Here is a 22,219-nt window from a genome sequence, read left to right on the forward strand (position 1 = left end):
GTTATATCATGTACATATGATTATTTTACCGCTTTGTATATCCATTTTATCATACGATTATGATAATAGTTTAGAGTAAATTTGATTTTAATATTTGACATAATTAGAACATTTTTTAATTCGTAAACGAAAGTTTATTTATCTAAAACATAATTCTTTTAAGTTCCACAAAACATATTTTCTTAGCACGACAATACTACATCAAATGAATATGTAATAATTACAGGAACATTTTTAAAAACACGATGTTGCTTCTTCGGCGATATACTTGCGAGTATCACTTGCATACAAAGGGCCGTTTTCATAAAAGCCGGTAAGCGGTATATCTAATCAATGATTGCTTAACCGCTGATATTCTGCAATGAGAATTTCGTTTTCACCAAGGCCTGGTTAAGTTATCGCCGATTACACCGCTCATTGTGAATAAATAAAGAAAAAGTTGCATTGTGAATAGGTAAAGCCGCTGATTTTTGTTTTGCTTAAATCAAAGTAAATACTATTTTTTAGTATATAAAAAGTAATTCAAAGTTAAAAAAAATTGTAAAATGGAATTAAAAGGAAGTAAAAATAACACTTCTAATATCTTTGGCTGAGCAGCACGCCTCAATATTGGAGAATAAAAAAACCGGCGCGGTCTTTTGCGAACAGAAACGGAAAGTATGGGAGCAAATATATCGCGCTTTTGAGGCCCAGATGGACGTAAAACGTGGAGCGAAAAATTTAAAGGAAAAGTATGAGAACTTGAAACGGAAAGCCAGAAAGTCCATGGCAGGGGAGCGACAGGAAATATATAGAACTGGTGGTGGTCGTAACCGGAGCTACGTGGACCCAAATACGGAAAGATTAGCGGCGTTGTTGGGCCAGACGGCAACTGGCTTTGCAAATAGTTACGATAGCGATGGTTAGACGTTTTATATTTCTGTTAAACCAAAATGTATCTAATAATGTATTATTTCAGTTATAACATATGAAATAGAAGCAATGGAAAAGCCAAGAGTGGACGAAGCTTCCTCTGAAATTTTGGAGGAGTCCATGAGGAGCATCGAGGAGCCACTATTTGAGGCAGTTGAGACCTTAGAAAATGTAGTAGAGTATATTTATCATTTTTTCTTTAATAAATTTATAATTTTGTAGACCACTGCAACCGATTGGAGCACGTGGAATCCGACGCAGCTCAAAACGAAACCCTCGGAGAAACTAGCGGTGCATAGGGACGGAAAAAAGACAACTGACCGCCAGCAAGAATTTTGGGAGGAGGAGAATAAGAGGGCGGTCGAGAGGCATCAGTGGGCAAAGGAGAAACATATGCTCGAAATAGAACCACTCCAAATTAATTTAAAAAAAGCTAAATTAAATGTCGAGTAAGAGGCAACCAAAGTAGCATAAGTCGACGGCTGTGAATAGCGTTCAAAAATTTAATTTTAATATTAGGGCTGCTCACGGTCTGGTGCAAATGATCTAGTAACATAGCTTATTTACACAATAAACTTCAAAAGTACATGAATTTTGAAATTTGTTGTGTAAATATGCCATAAATGCTACGTTGCTAGACAATTTGCAAAAGATTATGAGCATCCTTATTTTATTAGCTTTTTATGTAGTATTTTTAGATTACATTTACTTTTTGTTTGCTATCTACTTTTTAATTCTTTGTTTTCGGGTTGTATTTTTTTCCAACTTATGCTTCTTTGCTTGTGTCTGAAAGATGAGTCTAATACAAAAACCGTAAAATATGTTTAAAAAATGTTTGCAAACTTTGTGAAAATTTGGCCCATTTTAAAAAATTATTCATTAATTATTCTGAGAATTTTTGGAGTATGCAGGCCCTTTAATTATATATATTATATCGTTCATCAGTTAAATTTTCTAGTTTTCCGTTTCAAGCTCTCATACTTTTCCTTTAAATTTTTCGTTCCATGTTTGACGCCAATCTGGACTTCAAAAGCGCGATCTATTTGCTCCCATACTTTCCGTTTCTGTTCGCAAAAGACCGCGTCGGTTTTTTTATTCTCCAATATTGAGGCTATTCAGCCAAAGATATTAGCAGTGTGTCCTATAAGCTAAAGTATACAACGTTTTGCAAAACGAAATCGCAATTTTCCCCAAAAATTACTTCTTTAGATATAATTTCGCAATTTGTTTATGAAAAGAACTCTTGAAAACTGTACATATGTAAACTCCTGGTCATATAATTCAGGATATTGGATAAAACTTTGAAAAATTTTTATTGAAAATTGAAACTTTTTATCTGAATTTCAAACAATTTTTTTAGTATGCAGTCTTGTAGCTCATTCAATTTTAATATAATAATGTGCACGTTAGAAGTACTTCAGAAGTAAACCCGAATTTTCAGATTTTTGTGTTGAGTATTCTGTTCCATCCGTTTTGATTGAAAAATCACTTTTTGTTCACTCAACACCTTCTACAAAAAAATAATGCTGAAAATTGGGGCATACTTCTGAAGTACTTCTAAAGTGCACACTATTATATTAAAATTGAATGAGCTACAAAACTGCATACTAACAAAATTTTTTGAAATTCAGATAAAAAAGTTTCAATTTTCAATAAAAATTTTTCAAAGTTTTATCCAATATCCTGAATTCTGTGTAAGTCATAGACATTTTACTTATTCAACTTCTGCTATAGATTACGCTATATTTTAAATCAAAATTATAAAAAGCCCTTATGTAAATATACTTTACGAATAAAATCCTTGGTATTTATAAAATATTAATTCATTTATTTTATTTAAGCTTATTAAAAACAACTATGTATACTACTATGAAAAATGAATTAAATTAATCCTAACTACCTATATACGTATACATGAAAAAATTAGTTTAACTAAAGATAACTTTGAATACGATGTCTGCGTAAACCTCATACAGCTCATCATTACATCTTCTTCAGTACACACCTTCGGCATTGCGTTGAAGCCCATAGAAATTGTGTCGTGAAAGTGCTTGCGTCGCTGGTCTTTCTCTACCATTGATATCTCGCTGGTGCTTGTTGTGTTATTTCCGAAGATGTTGATGTGTCTTAATAGGAAGACAAAAAAGTTCTTCTGGAGATTTGTGGTCCTTCCCGTGATGCCAACGGCATGTACCGATATTAATTTAATCATGACTTGTATGAGCTTTACTGCCATATATATGAGCTTTTGTATGTAGCTCTATACATTTTTAATGTAGATTTTCATCGAATTCAGTTTGTTAGGAATCAGGCACTCTTGATTGTAGGAAATCAGCAGCCAATATTGCATTTAATATAGCGATCGCTTGTACTTTGTTGGAGGATGTGGTCTGTGTTATTAAATATTTATTTAGATTTATACCACAATTCTGAATTATAAGTTGATTTTGCATTTCCCTCATGCAGTCGCTAGTAGACTTGGACTGGTACAGTATGTTCTTTCGATCCTCAACGGACATGCTGTTACTTGAGTGAGTGGAAAATCGTTTTGCTAATTTCATATTTTTCTTCGAGTTCTTGTTGCAAGGCTTGCAAATCTGCATGCAAGTTCACCGCTATGTTTGGAGACTCTTTATAACCTGGAAAAATTTTAAATGTATGTTACTCCTGGCTTTAAAGAGTTGACTTATATACTAGCCTTGCAAAATAATCCCTGATCAAGCTCGACCTCATAAAGGAAGCTTCCTGACTTTATGTCGAGTGGTATTCATATATAGTTTCAGTATACCCTACAGTGCTACAACTATCTTCTTCGGAGGGGTCTGCATCGCTGTTTTTCCGAGCGATGTTATGTAAAACAGCGCATGCAACAACGACTGCCATTACGTTTTCTTGCGAAATCTTCAATCCTATGGAAAGCACTGGAAAGCGACGTTTCCACACACCAAAGCAACTCTCTCTGCAATTTCTCGTACGTATTTGCGACACGTTATACAAGCGTTCCGCGTCAGTGTTGGGATGTGAAAGTGGAGTCATCATGTATCTATTTACAACATGCCCACTATCTCCTAGTATAAAACCGTCTTTAAATTCGTTTAGCTCAAATCGGTGTTTAATACGGCTGTTATTAAAAATGTTTGAGTCATGCGCGGAACCAGGCCATCGACAAATAATATCTCTAATAACGAGATCTGCATCGCAAACTGCTTGCACATTGTACGAAAAATACCCCTTTCGATTTCGGAATATTTCCGCATTTTCTCCACCTGGTGATTGGATTTTCACATGGGTACAGTCAATGCAGCCAACAACTTTGGGGAAACTAGCAATGCGGTGGAAACTACGAGCAGTAATTTCCAGTTCCATACTGGTTTTAGGCATTTTGATGTATTCCGCGGAAAGCTCTGCAATTGCTATTGAAACCTTCCTTACGATCCGGCTTGCAGTGGCAACACTCACTCCACAGAAATCAGCTACTGTTATCAAAAAGCTTCCTGATGCATAGAAGCGTAAGGCTAACAGTAGCATTTCTAATGGGCTAAGTGCTCGATTTCTGTATAACGAATCTTATTAATATAAGCGATGCCATTATAAATATACTACAAACCTTTCAGTGTAATTTCGTATTTTATGTTAAAGTTTGTCTAAAACCCTGGAAACACTTCTTTTGGAGAGACAAACCCTTTGAACAAAGGTGTGATCGTAATACTTCTCAAAAAAGTTTTCTCTAGTTCCAAATGTACGTGGTTTTTTGTAAAGCGCAGGGAGCCCAAACGGGATAAATTGTCAAGCTCGATATTATGCTCCATTATTTTGTTTATAAATTATTTTTCCGCTTCTAGGTTGAATGGCTCGGATCACAGTGAACTCTATAATGCCAGGTTGTACACCAAATGTATGTTGTACTCCAATCAATAAAAATACCAAAAACGTTTTGGTGTGTAACAAATATATAAGTATTTAACAATTGTGTACGGTTTTATTTTGTTTAATAAAATACACCATTTTCACACAATTTACAATTTTTGTAAAATTTTCCCGTAAATTTTATTTTGTAAACAGCTGACAACCATCAAATTTTGCTCGATTAGCAGATAACCGGCCATCCATCGCCGGTGAAGTTAATCGGGCTTTTAATCGATTGATTCGTGATAACCGGCCATGGTGAAAACCAATTTCAGCAAAATCAGCGATTAAATTCCGATAAAGCGGTAATCGGCTTTTATGAAAACGGCCATAAGAGAGAAGTAACTAACCAATGATTGGCTGGAACGATGAGTTTTTTTGATAACTATCATCGGAATCGCATCCAGCCATCATCGTGTCTTACAGGTAATATATAAGTTTTTCTCTTGTGATTAACTTTCTAGTTTACCTACAAATCTATATACTTACTTTAATTGTATATCTATGTATTTATCTTTTAAAATACACTTTTATCATTATTCTAATTCGTTGCTTTTCATTTCTTTTGGTACCAAATCTGCCGTGAGTTCGTACCGGCATTTTCTTCGTTCGATCCCCGCCCGATCATTTGGTCCATCGAGCCGTCGAACTGCACGGGATTTTTTTTGGAAAAGTAAATCAAAACATATATACAATTACAGCAAAGAGAGGCAGAAAAACGAAGACATCAACACAAAGAAGAAGAAAGACTAACAAATTAATTTCGATACGAAGAAACAAAAATTTTATCAATCAAAAAATCATAAAAGAGGTGCGTGTGATATAATTAATTTGTTGAGCAATTAGGTTTTTTCTTGTGTAAAAAATATACTTACAGAAATTGTTTTATTAGTGCTAATATCGATTTTTTAATTTGTCACATACACAAGTGCACAAGTGAGAGATAAATGCGATCGCCCGCAGTAAAGTGTTCGCGACTTTCTCAGCCCATTTTCGGCAAAAAAGTAAAGTGAATTGGTTTTAATTTTCGGTTTGAAAAATAATTAAATCGATAATAAAATCGATCTTATTTATCTGTTCTGGCAGTGTGTTTTAATTATTTCCACGTTTATTTGTTATTTCCACTTTATATTGTTTTTTTTTGGGCACACAGTTGCAATCGGTAATAATTTGTTAATTCGGTTTCGTTCACTCTCTGAGTTCTCGCGGTTTATCCACTAATACAAATTTACGTTTAGTGGAAATTAATAATCTTTTTCGAGTCTCGAAATCACTGGTTATTTTCTCCTAATCACAAAATAAATAAAATCCATATTTAAATTTTCACGTCTACGTAAATTTTATTTAACTTAAATTTCAGTATTTAACTTAATATTCAATAAGCATTTGGCTATCGGTGATTTGTTTACTTTGTATAGTTAACAAAATCATTTCATTTAAATATTTGCGTACATACATATGTAGGTAATTACAATATTTCAACCACCATTTCCATTGCCTTTGTTATTTTCTCGCTCTTTAATTTTGTTAGCGCGGGTTGTTACTTGTGTACATATACATACAAGGCACATTTGAAGGAACATACAGCCCAGTAGGAAATGTTTACATTGACCCCGTAGGAAATGTTTCAAAAATTAACTGAATAAAATTCGAGAAATTTTTTCAAATTTATATTTAATTGGTGGCGCTTATCATTCCCTTTGACGGTTTTTAGTATTTGAGTACGTTCCAATATTCGTCATATTTACTCGATCGTTTTAACCCTCGGCATATAACCAACCAAGACCAAATTGTTGAATTCAATGCGGAATTCAATGAAGCCTATTAAAAGGAAAATTCGAAAACCTCCTTGGAAATTCTAAAAACAGAATTAATCGACGCTTGGTCGAACACAAAGCTAGCATATGAAAAATGCTTACAATCCTTGAAGAATGAGGATGAAGTAGAAGCGGACAAAGCAAAGCAGTCAACATCTCTTAGGGATTATATATCCTGCTTGTCACGCATTACTGAATGCATCCAACAGGTCGAAGCAAGCGTTGCTCCAGCCACTGTCACTGCCCAAGTAGCCACCCAGTCTGCGTTTACCGCCATGTAATACGGAAATATTTGATGGTGATTACGTGTCTTGGTCATCCTTTCGCGATCTATTCACAGCGATTTACATTAAAAATTCGCGACTGGAGGACGTCGAAGAACTTTACCACATGCTGCAGAAAAAAAGTGGTGAAGCAAAAAAATCGTCGCGAAAGCCCCGCTAACCAATTTAGGCTTCGAAATGGCGTGGTCTAACTTGAAGGCGGCATACGAAAATAAACGGGTGTTGGTCAACAGTCATCTAAAGGTGCTTTTCTCGCTTCCAGTTATTCGGGCTGGCAGTGCAACAGCGTTAAAGGAGCTTCAGCGTAGCATTAATGGATGCTTATCTGCCCTGGAAATGTATGACGTCAAGGTCAAGGAGTGGGACCCAATTCTAATTTATCTGTGTTAGAATCGCCTGCCGGAAACAACGCTCGGGTTATGGGAACAATCCTTAGCGGACAAATCGGCTCTACCGAACTGGAGTCAAATGGATACATTTCTGACACAACGATACAGGACCCTGGAGTCGATACTGGATGTGAAAGGTGCCCCTTCATCATCGTCGACAACCCTTTCACATAAAGCATCTGCACAATCTGGCAATACGGGAGCCCAAAAGAAAGTAGCGCTTGCTACCAATGTTTCCCATTCAAACTGCGTATTATGTCCTAAACAACAACATCCCTTACGATAATGTATAACATTTTTAACTCTTCCAGTAAATGATTGGTTTTCGGCAATTAAAAAGCACAACTGCTGTTTGAATTGTTTGACAAAAGGCCACTCAATAAAAGACTGCAAGAGGCAGTTCGCGTGCTCTAAGTGCAAAAGTAGACATCATACTCTGCTCCACATAGTGCCTTCTAACATTCAACCTTCAAAAGACTCCACAAACGCAACTACTTCACAAGCCTTTCACACTACTATACAGTCCACTTCTTCGCATAGTCGTCCAACATCAAATGAAGAAAATTTTAAATCGTCGAATTTATCTTCAGCTCTACTAGGAACTGCGATGTTTCATATTTGCCACTTAGGGTCAACATATGTCGCTCGAGCTTTAATTGATTCAGATGCCGAAGCATCGTTCATCTCGGAGCGACTTCGGAAACTTCTAAATCTGCCATGCTCAAAAGCCAACGCGTTTATTTCGGGACTTAATCAAACAGATTGCAACAATACCTCGAAGAGTTCCTCCTTCGTTTTGTGCTCACCCCGTGACCCAAATATTTTCATAGATGTCAATGCTTTGGTTTTACCAAAAATCACTGGCAACTTACCTTCAACCTCGATAGATGAATCGATACTATATCAACTGCCTAAAGTACATAGATTCTAATTTTCTTCAAAGCGGTCCGATAGATGTTTTCATAGGAGGGGATTTATATCCCAAAGTAATGTTAGGTGGCGTAAAGCGCAGTTTAAATAACAATTTCCTGTCCCAAGAGACCTTGTTCGGGTGGATCATCACTGGAGCATCTTCCACTGCACAGGTTTCTTGCTATGCTAACAAAGTCTCAATCCGGGAGGACATCTCGTTAGATTGTCAACTGCGCAAGTTCTGGGAACTGGAAGAAGTTCCTAAAAGAAATATTCAGTCTGCAGGGGACTCGTTTTGCGAAGAACTTTACTCGAAGACGACTATACGAAACCCCGATGGTAGACATGTCGTGTCGTTGCCGTTTAAAAGTTTTTATCCCACGGATTTAAAATTAGGTGCATCTCGGCCACTCGCGCTGCAGCAATTTTATCGCAATGAAACAAGATTGTTAAAAACCGCTTCGAAGAATACGACAATGTCGTGAAGGAATACCTTGAATTAGGACATATGGAGCGAATAGAAGCTCCAAATTTCGAACAATCACCTAGCCACTTTTACCTCCCACATCACGCGTTTCTGAAACCTGAAAGTACTTCGACGAAGTTGAGAGTAGTTTTTAACGCGTCATGTAACTCTTCGAATGGCGTCTCGTTAAATGATATTCTCCATGTAGGCCCGGCTCTGCAATCGGATTTAACGTTTCTTATAATTCGGTGGCGGCTGTACAAGTTCGTTCTAAGTAGCGACATACAGAAAATGTATCGTCAAATTCTGGTCAAACCTGAACACAGACCTTATCGGAGGATTATTTTTGGGGATGACCCGCAAGGTAGCATACAAGACTGTCAACTTAAAACAGTCAATTTCGGGATAAATTACGCGCCATACTTGGCAATTAGAACACTTATTCAATTAGCTCGAGACTGTCAAGATTCACATCCATTAGCAGCTCAGATTATCCGGAACTCCATGTACGTAGATGATGTCTTAGCAGGATTCCACGATATAGCCACAGTTTACAAGCGCGAAATGAACTTGTCGAATTATTATACAGCGCTGGCTTTTCCTTGAGGAAATGGTCCTCAAACTCTAAAAGTATTTTAAAAAATCTTCCACAAGATCACCTCCCAGACAAAGATTTTTTGGAATTAGACGAAACAAGCACTACAAAAGCATTAGGAATTCGATGGAACGCTAAATTAGACCGATTCGTCTTTAAAGTTCAGGTCCCCTCGTTGCAAGACACGTATACGAAATGGGAAGCATTGTCTCTGATAGCGAAGCTTTTTGACCCAGCAGGTTGGCTAGCACCAATCGTGGTGCTAGCAAAAATAGTTATGCAGCAAATACGGTCTCATGATACTCCCTGGGATAAGCCCTATCTCCTCAAACTCTTTCCAAATGAAAAGCATTTTTAGAAAATTACCAATTTGTAGAGGAAATCGAAATTCCGCGATGGGTATATTATTCTGAGGAATCACCTTTCCAAGTTCATGCCTTTTGCGATGCCTCGGAAAAGGCACACGCGGGGGCGATATATTTAAGAGCAGAAAACCAGGGAATCACGTCTTCCAATCTATTATTGGCCAAAACGAAAGTCGCACCAATCAAAACCATTTCACTTCCCCGTTTAGAGCTGTGTGGTGCTGTTCTGGTGGTCGATATGCTTCAATCACTTCTAAAGGAACTTCCATTCAAAGTCGAAAATATATACTGCTGGACAGATTCTACCATCGTTCTCGCGTGGTTAAGAAAAAGGCCCTGCTCTTGGACGACCTTTGTCGCTAATCGAATGGCAAAGATCCAAGATGCTCTCAGTGTTAGGCATTGGAGTCATGTTGATTCCAAGGATAATCCCGCAGATCTTGGTAGCAGAGGAACTTACCCACAGGACTTATGCTCGAATAAGTTGTGGTGGCACGGCCCCTCGTTGTTAGCCAAATGCGTAGAACAATGTTCTTCCCTGGATGTAGATGTAGACGACACTACGCTTGAAGCGGGGGGTTTAAAGGCACATACTTCACAAGTGTCGAAGCAGGATGACCCCTTACAAAGATTTTCGTCGCTTCCGCGTGCACTGCGGGTCTTAGCATATGTGTTTAGGTTCTACAATCGAACTAACAGATTTACCAGACCGTTTCATTCTTACCCCTCTCTAATTATTTTTGGAGAAGAAATTTCTAAAATTCGAGTTCGGCTCATAATAATTGCCCAAATGAATCACTTTCCAGAGGAACACAAGAATTTTACCGCTAAAATTGCAATATCGTCAAAGAGTAAAATTCTCTCCTAAAACCCATTCCTCAATATTCATGGTGTAATTTGAGCCAACGGTCGACTGACAAATTCGCAGATGTTGTCTGAAGACGAAAAGCGTCCGATTACTTTACCTTGTAGTTGTTATTTCGCAAAGTTGTTAGTATAGAACTTATTCACAAGGGCTCTCTTCATGGCGGAAATCAAATGGTATTTCGGTTACTGCGCCAACAATATTGGATTCCGAAAACCAAAAATCTCATAAAGATTGTTATTCATAATTGTAAACCATGTGTTATACACAGAAAATAAAATCAATGTCAAATTATGGCGGCTCTCCCGGAAGAACGGACGGTACTTTCCAAACCCTTTGAAAATACAGGTGTAGACTTCACCGGTCCATTCGATATTAAAAGTTTTTCGGGAAGATCTTACAAGATGAGTAAAGGTTACGTTTGTATTTTTGTATCCTTTTCTACGAAAGCGATTCACTTAGAAGCTGCCAGCGATCTTTCAACGGAAACCTTTCTTGGCGCATTTTCAAGGTTCGTTGCTAGAAGAAGCTGTCCAAAAAATATCTTTTCGGATAATGGAACTTACTTTGTAGGTGCATCTACGGTTCTTAAAAAAGACTTTAAAAAATTCATTACCACAACTCAAGAGTCTGTGTGCAACCTATATAGCCTTCAAGGAGTCTCCTGGTATTTTATCCCGACAGGCGCTCCTCATATGGGTGGTCTCTGGGAAGGTTTAAAATTCCATCTTCGTCGTACCGCTGCTTCTCAGAAATTCAGCTTTGAAGAAGTTCTAACCCTTCTTTGTCGCATCGAAGCCTGTCTAAATTCAAGACCGATATCAACAAATTCCAACGACCCCCCTGATTATGCAGCTCTCACTCCGGGTCATTTTCTAACTGGGGGGCCAATACTCGCCTCTTAGTCAACAACACTCGCTTCACTGGAAGGAGGAATATTTAAAGGAACTTCACAAACGTCATAAATGGAAGTCCCCTCAAAAAGATATTGCCATCGATGACCTAGTTTTAGTTCGCCATGAAAATCTTCCACCTAATGAATGACGCTTGGGTAGGGTCAACAATATATACCATGGAACTGATAAAAGAGTTCGAGTGGCCGACATTCGCACCCAAAGGGGAATGATAACGTGCCTCATTGTATAGTTAGTTGTATTACCAAACTAACGTTTAGCGTTTATAATCTCTTTTAATTCAGTATATCCGACAGCCAAAAATTCCGTGTTCGAATGGGTGCTTTCTGACCCATGTGTCCTTTAAGGCACAGCTACCCCTTAATGGGTACCGTTTCGCGTCTTCCGCGTTCGCGTGGGTCCTATGTTGAAGTCAAAAGGCTTGCAATGGTTGGGAATCGCTGGTGTTCTCCCAATTTAGCAGTTCCCTACGAAGCAACTCTGGCATGGGAAAATCACCAAGTGATCACTTGCATACTAAGAGAAGTAACTAACTAAAGATTGGCTGGAACGATGAGTCTTTTTGATAACTATCATCGGAATCGCATCCAGCCATCATTGTGTCTTACAGGTAATATATAAGTTTTTCTCTTGTGATTAACTTTCTAGTTTACCTACAAATCTATATACTTACTTTCATTGTATATCTATGTATTTATCTTTTTAAATACACTTGTATCATTATTCTAATTCGTTGCTTTTTATTTCTTTTGGTACCAAATCTGCCGTGAGTTCGTACCGGCATTTCCTTCGTTCGATCCCCGCCCGATCAGGTACGATAATGGCGCCAATATGAAAGGAGCTTACAACGGAGCACGTCACATTCTCGACAAAAACTCGAATGCTGATTACTCTTCTTATGAAACCCACAGTCTCAATTTATGTGGTGTTGGTGCTGCAGAATGTTGTACGGCTGCAATTACTTTCTTCAGAGTTGTAAAAAATGTTTTATTATTTTCAGCAGCACTCCACAACGATGGAACATCCTCAAAAAAAATGTTCCGAGCTCTCTTCATAGTCTTTCAGACAAAAGCCAAATTTGACTGCGCAAGCATACGGAGATGTTACGGGCATTCTCAAGTACATCAACAAGTTCGAATGTATCTTGCTGTCCTCAAAATACTGACTACCAATAATGAAAGAAACGTGATCCTCCAAGCCAGAGACACCACCATAAATATTGAGGTGCGACATCTAGATGTCTTATTAGCTGATTTAAAGTTGATCAGGAACCAATGGGAAACAATTTTAAACGAATACAAAACAGTTGCTATCCAATTGAACATCTCGCCAAAGTTTCCGGACATTCGAAAGAGAAAACCCAAAGGACGTTCTGAAGATAATTTAAATGTGATGATTACGGATGATTTAGAGTCTGATTTTGAAAAGAAAACATTCCTGGTGATCTTTGATTCGGAAATCACTGGCATTAATGAACGATTTGTAGCTTTGAGAAATTTGAACGAGACGTTTTCCTTTTTGTGGCAATTTGAAGACATGGATGAAACTACGGTTCGGGCGAGCGCAGCAAAATTTGTGGGAAAATACAAGTCGGACATTTTTCAAAGCTTAGAATGCGAAATAATTCACTTGAAAGACATTTACCAAGCAAATTTTGATAAAGGTCTGTCTGTCACCATGGGAATTGCTAAATGCCATCTATGTTCAAAATCTGTATACAATTTTCCCCAACATTTGTGTTGCTTGCTATTGTTGCACTATACCTGTCATTGTAGCTAGTGCAGAACGTTCCTTAAGCGTCCTTTCAAGAATCAAAAACTTTCATAGATCGTGGTCATCTAAAGAGCGAGTTTTAGGACTTGCCACGCTATGTGTTGAATCCGTTTTGGCAGGGCAGTTAAATTTTGATATTATTATAAAAAATTTTGCAGCGAAAAAAGCCGCTCTTTGATATCCGAACCTTCTATATTGAATAATTAAAATGTATAATCATCATTAAATTTATCAGAAATGTATTAAAATGTTACCAAATAACTAGAAAAAATTATTTGAAACCAACATGTGGCTGTTAAAAGAGAATCTTATTTCTACGTTACAATTAAACAGTATAAATAGTAAATAATCTGTGTTAATTTTATTTTCAGATCTTAGTCCAAAAATCATTTAGTTGATGTGGCAAACATTTTGTTTGATATACTCCATCAATAACGATTCATGAATGAGACGCCATTAATTAAAAAAATCAAATGTATTAGTGGATTTTTTATAGGGGCCCGTAAATTGTTTAGTCCCGGGCCCAGATTTATCTCTACGGCCCTGTGGGTATCAAGTGAAAGGTGGTAATGAGTATTTTAAAAGGAAGTGATCCTTAGTTCTATAGGTGGACGCCGTTTCGTGATATCGCCATAAAGGTGGACCAGAGGTGACTCTAGAATGCGTTTGTACGATATGAGTATCAAATGAAAGGTGTTAATGATTATTTAAAAGGGAGTGGGCCTTAGTTCTATGGGTGGACGCCTTTTCGAGATATAGCCATAAAGGTGGACCAGGGGTGACTCTAGAATTTGTTTGTACGATATGGGTATCAAATGAAAGGTGTTAATGAGTATTTTTAAAGGGAGTTGGCCTTAGTTCTATAGGTGGACGCCTTTTCGAGATATCGCCATAAGGGTGGACCAGGGGTGACTCTAGATTGTGTTTGTACGATATGGGTATCAAACGAAAGGTGTTAATGAGTATTTTAAATGGGAGTGGTCCTTAGTTCTACATGTGTACGCCTTTTCGAGATATGGCCATAAAGGTGGACCAGGGGTGACTCTAGAATGTGTTTGTAAGATATGGGTATCAAACGAAAGGTGTTAATGAGTATTTTAAATGGGAGTGGTCCTTAGTTCTACATGTGGACGCCTTTTCGAGATATCGCCATAAAGGTGGACCATGTTGGTAACAAATTAAATATTAATGAGGATTTTAAAAGGGAGTTGCCCTTAGTTGTATATGAGAAGATGTTTCCGAGATATCGACCAAAATGTGGAACAGGGTGACCCAGAACATCATCTGTCGGGTACCGCTAATTTATTTATATATGTAATACCACGAGCAGTATTCCTGCCAAGATGCCAAGGGCTTTTAATTTCGCCCTGCAGAACTTTTTCATTTTATTCTACTTAATATGGAAGGTGTCTCGCCCATTTTACAAAGTTTTTTCTAAAGATATATTTTGCGTCAATAAACCAATCCAAATACCATGTTTCATCCCTTTTTTCATATTTGGTACAGAATTATGGCATTTTTTTTTTAAATTTTTCGTAATTTTCGATATCGAAAAAGTTGGCGTGGTCATAGTCGGATCTCGGCCATTTTTTATACCAAGATAAAGTGAGTTAAAATAAGTACGTGAACTAAGCTTAGTAAACATCTATAGATTTTTGCTCGAGTTATCGTGTTGACGGCCGAGCGGAAGGACAGACGGTCGACTGTGTATAAAAACTGGGCGTGGCTTCAACCAATTTCGCCAATTTTCATAGAAAACAGTTATCGTTATAGAATCTATGCCCCTACCAAATTTCACAAGGATTGGTAAATTTTTGTTCGACTTATGGCATTAAAAGTATTCTAGACTAATTAAATGAAAAAGGGCGGAGCCACGCCCCTTTTGAAATTTTCTTTTATTTTTGAATTTTGTCGCATCATATCATTACTGGGGTTGAATGTTGACATAATTTACTTATATACTGTAAATATATTCAATTTTTTGTTAAAATTTGACTTAAAATTTTTTTTTTAAAGTGCTCCTGCCAAATTTCATCTGATATCTTCAACGACTGCAAAATTACAGCTTGCAAAACTTTCAAATTATCTCCTTTCAAAAGTGGGCGGTGCCACACCCAATGTCCAAAATTTTACTAATTTTCTCTTCTACGTCATATGGTCAACCCACCTACCAAGTTTCGTCGCTTTATCCGTCTTTGGTAATGAATTATCGCACTTTTTCTTTTTTTCGAAATTTTCGATATCGAAAAAGTGGGCGTGGTTATAGTCCGTTTTCGTTAATTTTAAATAGCGATCTGAGATGAGTGCTCAGGTACCTACATACCAAATTTCATCAAGATACCTCAAAATTTACTCAAGTTATCGTGTTAACGGGCGTACTGACAGACGGATGGATGGCTAAATAAATTTCTTTTTTCGCCTAGATCATTTTGATATATAGAAGTCTATATATACCTCGATTAGTTTATGACGTTACGGATTACCGTTATGCGAACAAAATTAATATACTCTGTGAGCTCTGCTCAGCTGAGTATAAAAATAGGTAGGTACTTTGTGTGAGGATGCAAAGTTTCACGTTTTTTGTGGTCTGCATGTAAAAACTATGACTACGAATCACGTATTTCAAGAATATATGACGTAAACGTAAGTATTTGATGAAATGTTAAGATTCTAGCTGTAAAAAAGGGACAAAAATGGCAGTTTATATGGTGTATATAATATATATATCACCGATCTCTATGATTTTTTCAGACAACAATATATGCTATATACGTATGCATTTGATGAAATTCGAAGCTTCTAGCTGTTAAAATTGGGCAGAACTTTCGAAAAGTTTCTTATCTGAACAATCGGTTTTATGAGATATATACTATATGAACCACCGATCTCTATGATTTTTTCACACAACAATATATGCTATATACGTAAGCAATTGGTGAAATTTTAAGCTCCTAGCTGTTAAAATGGGGCAGAAATTGCGAAAAGTTTCTTATCTGGACAATCGGTTGTATGAGATATATACTATATATACCACCGATCTCTATGATTTTTTCAGACAATGGTGAAATTTGAAGTTTCTAACTGTTAAAATGGTGCTGAAATTGCAAAAAAAAATATATATACTATATGTATACTAGGGCGGGTCGAGATTAAAAATCGCTCATTGCTCTGTAAAAATCGTATTCTACGGATCAAAATAAGGAGCTTTGCCGAAGGAACCATACCTCTAAAACGAATTCTGATGTCCCCCCCTTTGGATCGAACTTTTGGGTAGGGGCAATTTCAATTCTACCTGCTGTGTCTTGTGGTGGCTTAAAAAAAAAACAACACAAACAATTTAACGATCTACAATTGTGTCACAGTGATACCTTCATTTTTTAAAACGGTTGATTAAAAAACCCACACAACTATGTTTACGACATGCAAATGCATCACAGTGATGCCTTGGTTTTAAAAGGGGGTTGTAAAAAGACTAATTTCTAATAATTTTTTTAATTTCTTTTATATTACTAAGTTAAATTCATTTTTTCATTTACATATGTTCTGACTAAATAAATTTAAAAAGAGAAAAATGAACTCCAAAAAGAAAAAACATAGGCATTTCAAAGTGGGATTTTTCAAAATTTGCCCCTACGACCCAAAGGGGTGGGGGGGGGGGGGGGGGGGGGGGGGGAACATCAGAATTCGTTTTAGAGGTATTGTTCCTTCGGCAAAGTTTCTTATTATGATCCCTAGAATATGATTTTCACAGAGCAATGGGCGATTTTTTTTTGCCTCCCCACAAATCGACCCGGCCTATGCTATAGCGGTCCGATCCAGCCGATTGCGACAAATGTCTAATCGGACACCTAAATTAAAAACTGAGGGACTTGTTTGCATACAAAAAGACAGACGGACAGACGGGCAGACGGACATGGATAAATCAACTCAGCTCTTCATCCTGATTATTTCGGTATACTTAATGGTGGGTCTATCTATTTTCTTTAAGGACTTACAATTTTGAGATTCGTGCCAAAGTTAATATACAATTTCATTTTCATTAAAGGTATAACGAAAAACAAGTAAGAAGAAGGCTAAGTTCGGGTCTAACCGAACATTACATACTCAGCTGAGAGCTTTGGAGACAAAATAAGGGAAAATCACCATGTAGGAAAATACATTATATACTATTGTAACGAATTTACTGAAATTCCGCTTATTGCAAATTTTATTCTAACGTTCGAATCACTAAACTGTTGAACAAATAACTCCAATATTGAATAATGCAAAAATGGTCTTTATTAGACTACTTGAAAATAATACTTATACTTCGCAACTGTTAGCTTCCTTAAATCAAACTGACTTGTCGTACCTCAACTGTTGCTACTTTTATACTGTTTGGTTTCCTCGTTGACATATTTCTAGGCGCTTCTATTTCTAGAATTTACTAGTTAGTTACGAGCTATAAAATTACCAGCTATAACTACGTTTATAGCTTCTCATATGCGCGTGTATATGTGATTGATACTTGCACAAATTATTGCCTACTTTTGGGAGTATCTCAGATATATGCATGTGTTTGTGCGTTGCTCTCCGCTGCTTGTATGGACATATGTATAGACATAATGATTGATTTACTGATGTGCATACACGTCACTGCTTAGTTTCGGCTTAGAGATGATAGTATCCCTTAGTGTTGCTATTATTCATCACACTATATATACCACCGATCTCTATGATTTTTTTACACAAAAAAATATGCTATATACGTAAGAAATTGGTGAAATTTTAAGCTTATAGCTGTTAAAATGGGGTAGAAATTGCGAAAAGTTTCTTATCTGAACAACCGGTTGTATGAGATATATACTATATATACCACCGATCTCTATGATTTTTAAGACAACAATACATGCTACATACGTAAGCATTCGTTGATATTTGAAGCCTCTAGCTCTTAAAATGGGGCAGTAATTACGAAAAGTTTCTTTTCTGAACAATCGGTTGTGGGGGGTATATACTATCTCATCAACCGATCTCATCCAATTTTTCAGACAATAATATGTGCAATATACGAAAGCATATGGTGAAATTTGAAGCTTCGATCTGATAAATTAAGGAAGATATGAAAAAAATCCTCTTTTTCTGAAAAATCGGTTGTATGGAGGATATATATGCTATAGTGGGCCGATCCCGCCGGTTCCGACAAATGTCTAATCGGACACCTAAATCAAAAATTGAGGGACTTGTTTGCATACAAAACGACAGACGGGCAGACGGACTTGGCTAAATCAACTCAGCTCTTCATCCTGATTATTTCGGTATACTTAATGGTGGGTCTATCTATTTTCTTTAAGGACTTACAATTTTGAGATTCGTGCCAAAGTTAATATACAATTTCATTTTCATTAAAGGTATAATGAAAAACAAGTAAGGAAGGCTAAGTTCGGGTGTAACCGAACCTTACATACTCAGCTGAGAGATTTGGAGACAAAATAAGGGAAAATCACCATGTAGGAAAATGAATATAGGGTAACCCTGGAATGTGTTTGTATGACATGGGTATAAAATGGAAAGTATTAAAGATAATTTTAAAAGGGAGTGGGCCTTAGTTCTATAGGTGGACGCCTTTTCAAGACATCGGCATAAAGGTGGACCAGGGGTGACTCTAGAATGTGTTTGCACGATATGGGTGTGGAGAGAAACACGTTGCTTTGGCTTGTAGCAAATCAAAAAAACTGACTTTATTTAATATTGTCTTCTACTTATAACTTAAAGCTAAAAGGTATGTAATTTTTATGACTAATTCAATGAATGGTGTGAATTGACAAGGGTAACCTGAGTTCGCATATGCTGACCGTTAAGTAGGTCAGTAGGTATCCAATATGGAAATACCGAAAGTGTATTGCACTGCAAATGAGTTGAGCAATCTGAAGTGGATGACTCAGGCGATATTGTTATATTGTAAATTGCGCTTATTACCGTTGTCCATTACACCTTCCCTTTTTGGGAAAAAAAAGAAAGAAAAAAAAAAATTCAAACAAACAAACAAACAAAATGTCATTCGCTTTATTATATCATTAAATTAATATATATATATATATATATATATATATATATATATATATATTTTTAGTATTTCTTATGCTTTTTCTAACTCAGTTGAACTGTTGTAAATGAACGAATTTGCATGCTTTAGGGTGGTTATAACCAGGGATTCGTTCATGTACCGCAGAGCAACATTTTCCTGGAAAATTTAAAAGGTAAATAATTAATATTTTTGTTAAGTTAAGATGGATTTTAAATGTGGAAAATTTATTGCAAAATTTAAAATAAGTTTTAAGTGAGCGGTTTTATTAAAAAAGAAAAATTTAGTAATAATACTTTTAAAGATATGTAAATATATAAACCTAAACGCAAGTAATAGATATACATAATTTTAATTTTATTTTATTAAATCTACAATAGTTAATACGGCCAGAAATTTTATCAACAGAGTTCTCTCGATCAGTGATGAAGTTCATCATAAGGAAAACATTAAAATAATAATAAATATTCTAGAAAATAATGAATTTCCCACACGGAAAATAAAAAACTTTATAAGAGATTATTATAAGAAACCCAATACGAGGAAAAATGCCGCAAACAATAAAATATGTTAATCGACTACATATGTGTCAGGCCTGTCTAACAGAATAAAATATTCCAATATTTTAGCGACCTTTTTGATTTAAACAGTTATTTATTTTTCCGGCTTTAGGTCAATGTTAAATAAAACACATATGTAAAATCGCGGGTTCGAATCGAGCTCAAGGCCTAACAATAATTTTTTATCATTATTATTGTTATGATAATTTTTTTCTTAATTGAAAAAATGTTTAAATTAGAATAGAAGAAAGAAAAAATTTAGACAACTGCCCAGGCTCGTTGGATAGATCCATTTCGGGAACTGCTAAATTCCTTCATCGGCAACGTTTAGGCGCCGCTGCTCTAACCACTCAGCCTTCACAGCGGTTTTTTTGTTCATCTTCATTAATCCTACTTCAGTCCAATTTTCACATCCATTCTGCAACAGATGTCGCAGTGTTGTGAATATCAATTGGCACAAACCAGAATAGAAGAAGGATTAATGAAGACGAACAAAAACCGCTGTGATGGCTGAATGGTTATAGCAGCGTCGCCTAAACCTTGCCGATGAAGGAATTTAGCAGTTCCCGAAATGGATCTATCCAACGAGCTTTGGCAGTTGTCTAAATTTTTCTTTCTTCTATTCTAATTTAAAAATTTTTTCAATTAAGAAAAAATTTATCATAACAATAATAATGATAACAAATTATTGTTAGGCCTTGAGCTCGATTCGAATCCGCGATCTTACAAATCAGTAGGCCGATATAACAACAAAAATTGTTAATACATCCCAGATCACGGGGAAAAAAGTGTCAATAAAATATGACACTATAGCAGGATTGCCATGAAACAAGTCCAATTTCCACATCCATTCTGCAACAGATGTCGCAGTGTTGTGAATATCAATTGGCACGAACCAGAATAGAAGTAGGATTAATGAAGACGAACAAAAAACCGCTGTGATGGCTGAATGGTTATAGCAGCGGTGCCTAAACGTTGCCGATGAAGGAATTTAGCAGTTCCCGAAATGGATCTATTCAACGAGCTTTGGAAGTTGTCTAAATTTTTTCTTTCTTCTATTCTAATTTAAAAACTTTTTCAATTAAGAAACAATTTATCATAACAATAATAATGATAAAAAATTATTGTTAGGCCTTGAGCTCGATTCGAACCCGCGATCTTACAAATTAGTAGGTCGATATAACAACAAAAATTGTTACTACATCCCAGAGCACGGGGAAAAAAGTGTCAATAAAATATGACACTCTGGCAGCATTGCCATCAAACAAGTCCAATTTTCGCATCCATTCTGCAACAGATGTCGCAGTATTGTGAATATCAATTGGCGCGAACCAGAATAGAAGTAGGATTAATGAATACCAAAAAAAAAAACGCTGTGATGGCTGAATGGTTATAGCAGCGGCGCCTTAACGTTGCCGATAAAGGAATTTAGGAGTTCCCGAAATGGATCTATTCAACGAGCTTTGGCAGTTGTCTAAATTTTTTCTTTCTTCTATTCTAATTTAAAAATGTTTTCAATTAAGAAAAAATTTATCATAACAATAATAATGATAAAAAATTATTGTTAGGCCTTGAGCTCGATTCGAACCCGCGATCTTACAAATCAGTAGGCCGATATAACAACAAAAATTGTTAATACGTCCCAGAGAACGGGGAAAAAAGTGTCAATAAAATATGACACTCTGGCAGCATTGCCATCAAACAAGTCCAATTTTCGCATCCATTCTGCAACAGATGTCGCAGTATTGTGAATATCAATTGGCGCGAACCAGAATAGAAGTAGGATTAATGAATACCAAAAAAAAAAACGCTGTGATGGCTGAATGGTTATAGCAGCGGCGCCTTAACGTTGCCGATGAAGGAATTTAGCAGTTCCCGAAATGGATCTATTCAACGAGCTTTGGCAGTTGTCTAAATTTTTGCTTTCTTCTATTCTAATTTAAAAATTTTTTCAATTAAGAAAAAATGTATCATAACAATAATAATGATAAAAAATTATTGTTAGGCCTTCAGCTCGATTCGAACCCGCGATCTTACAAATCAGTAGGCCAATATAACAACAAAAACACATATGGTTTTGTTTATCTCCAATATATTTCGGCTACACACCGGTAACCGTCTTCAGGGCAGAATGTTGACAAACATAAAACATTTAAATTATAATTAAAATCACATGTCTAACAAATAGTATATTTAAATTTTAACAAATAATAAAAATCAACATTAAAACAAAAATACTGTTTACATACATTTTATTTACACGTCTGCACTGCGTGACGTGGAGTTGTGTACTGTCTGTTTGTCAGTAAATGTTTGTATAAGCGAGCGGAATGATGATCGGAGTCTGTGTTATAGTTTAATTGTCTATTAGTTGGAATTTTATAATATGCAACATCT

The sequence above is a fragment of the Eurosta solidaginis genome, chromosome X (genome assembly GCF_040869045.1).
Source record: "Eurosta solidaginis isolate ZX-2024a chromosome X, ASM4086904v1, whole genome shotgun sequence".
NCBI classification, from domain to species: Eukaryota; Metazoa; Arthropoda; class Insecta; order Diptera; family Tephritidae; genus Eurosta; species Eurosta solidaginis.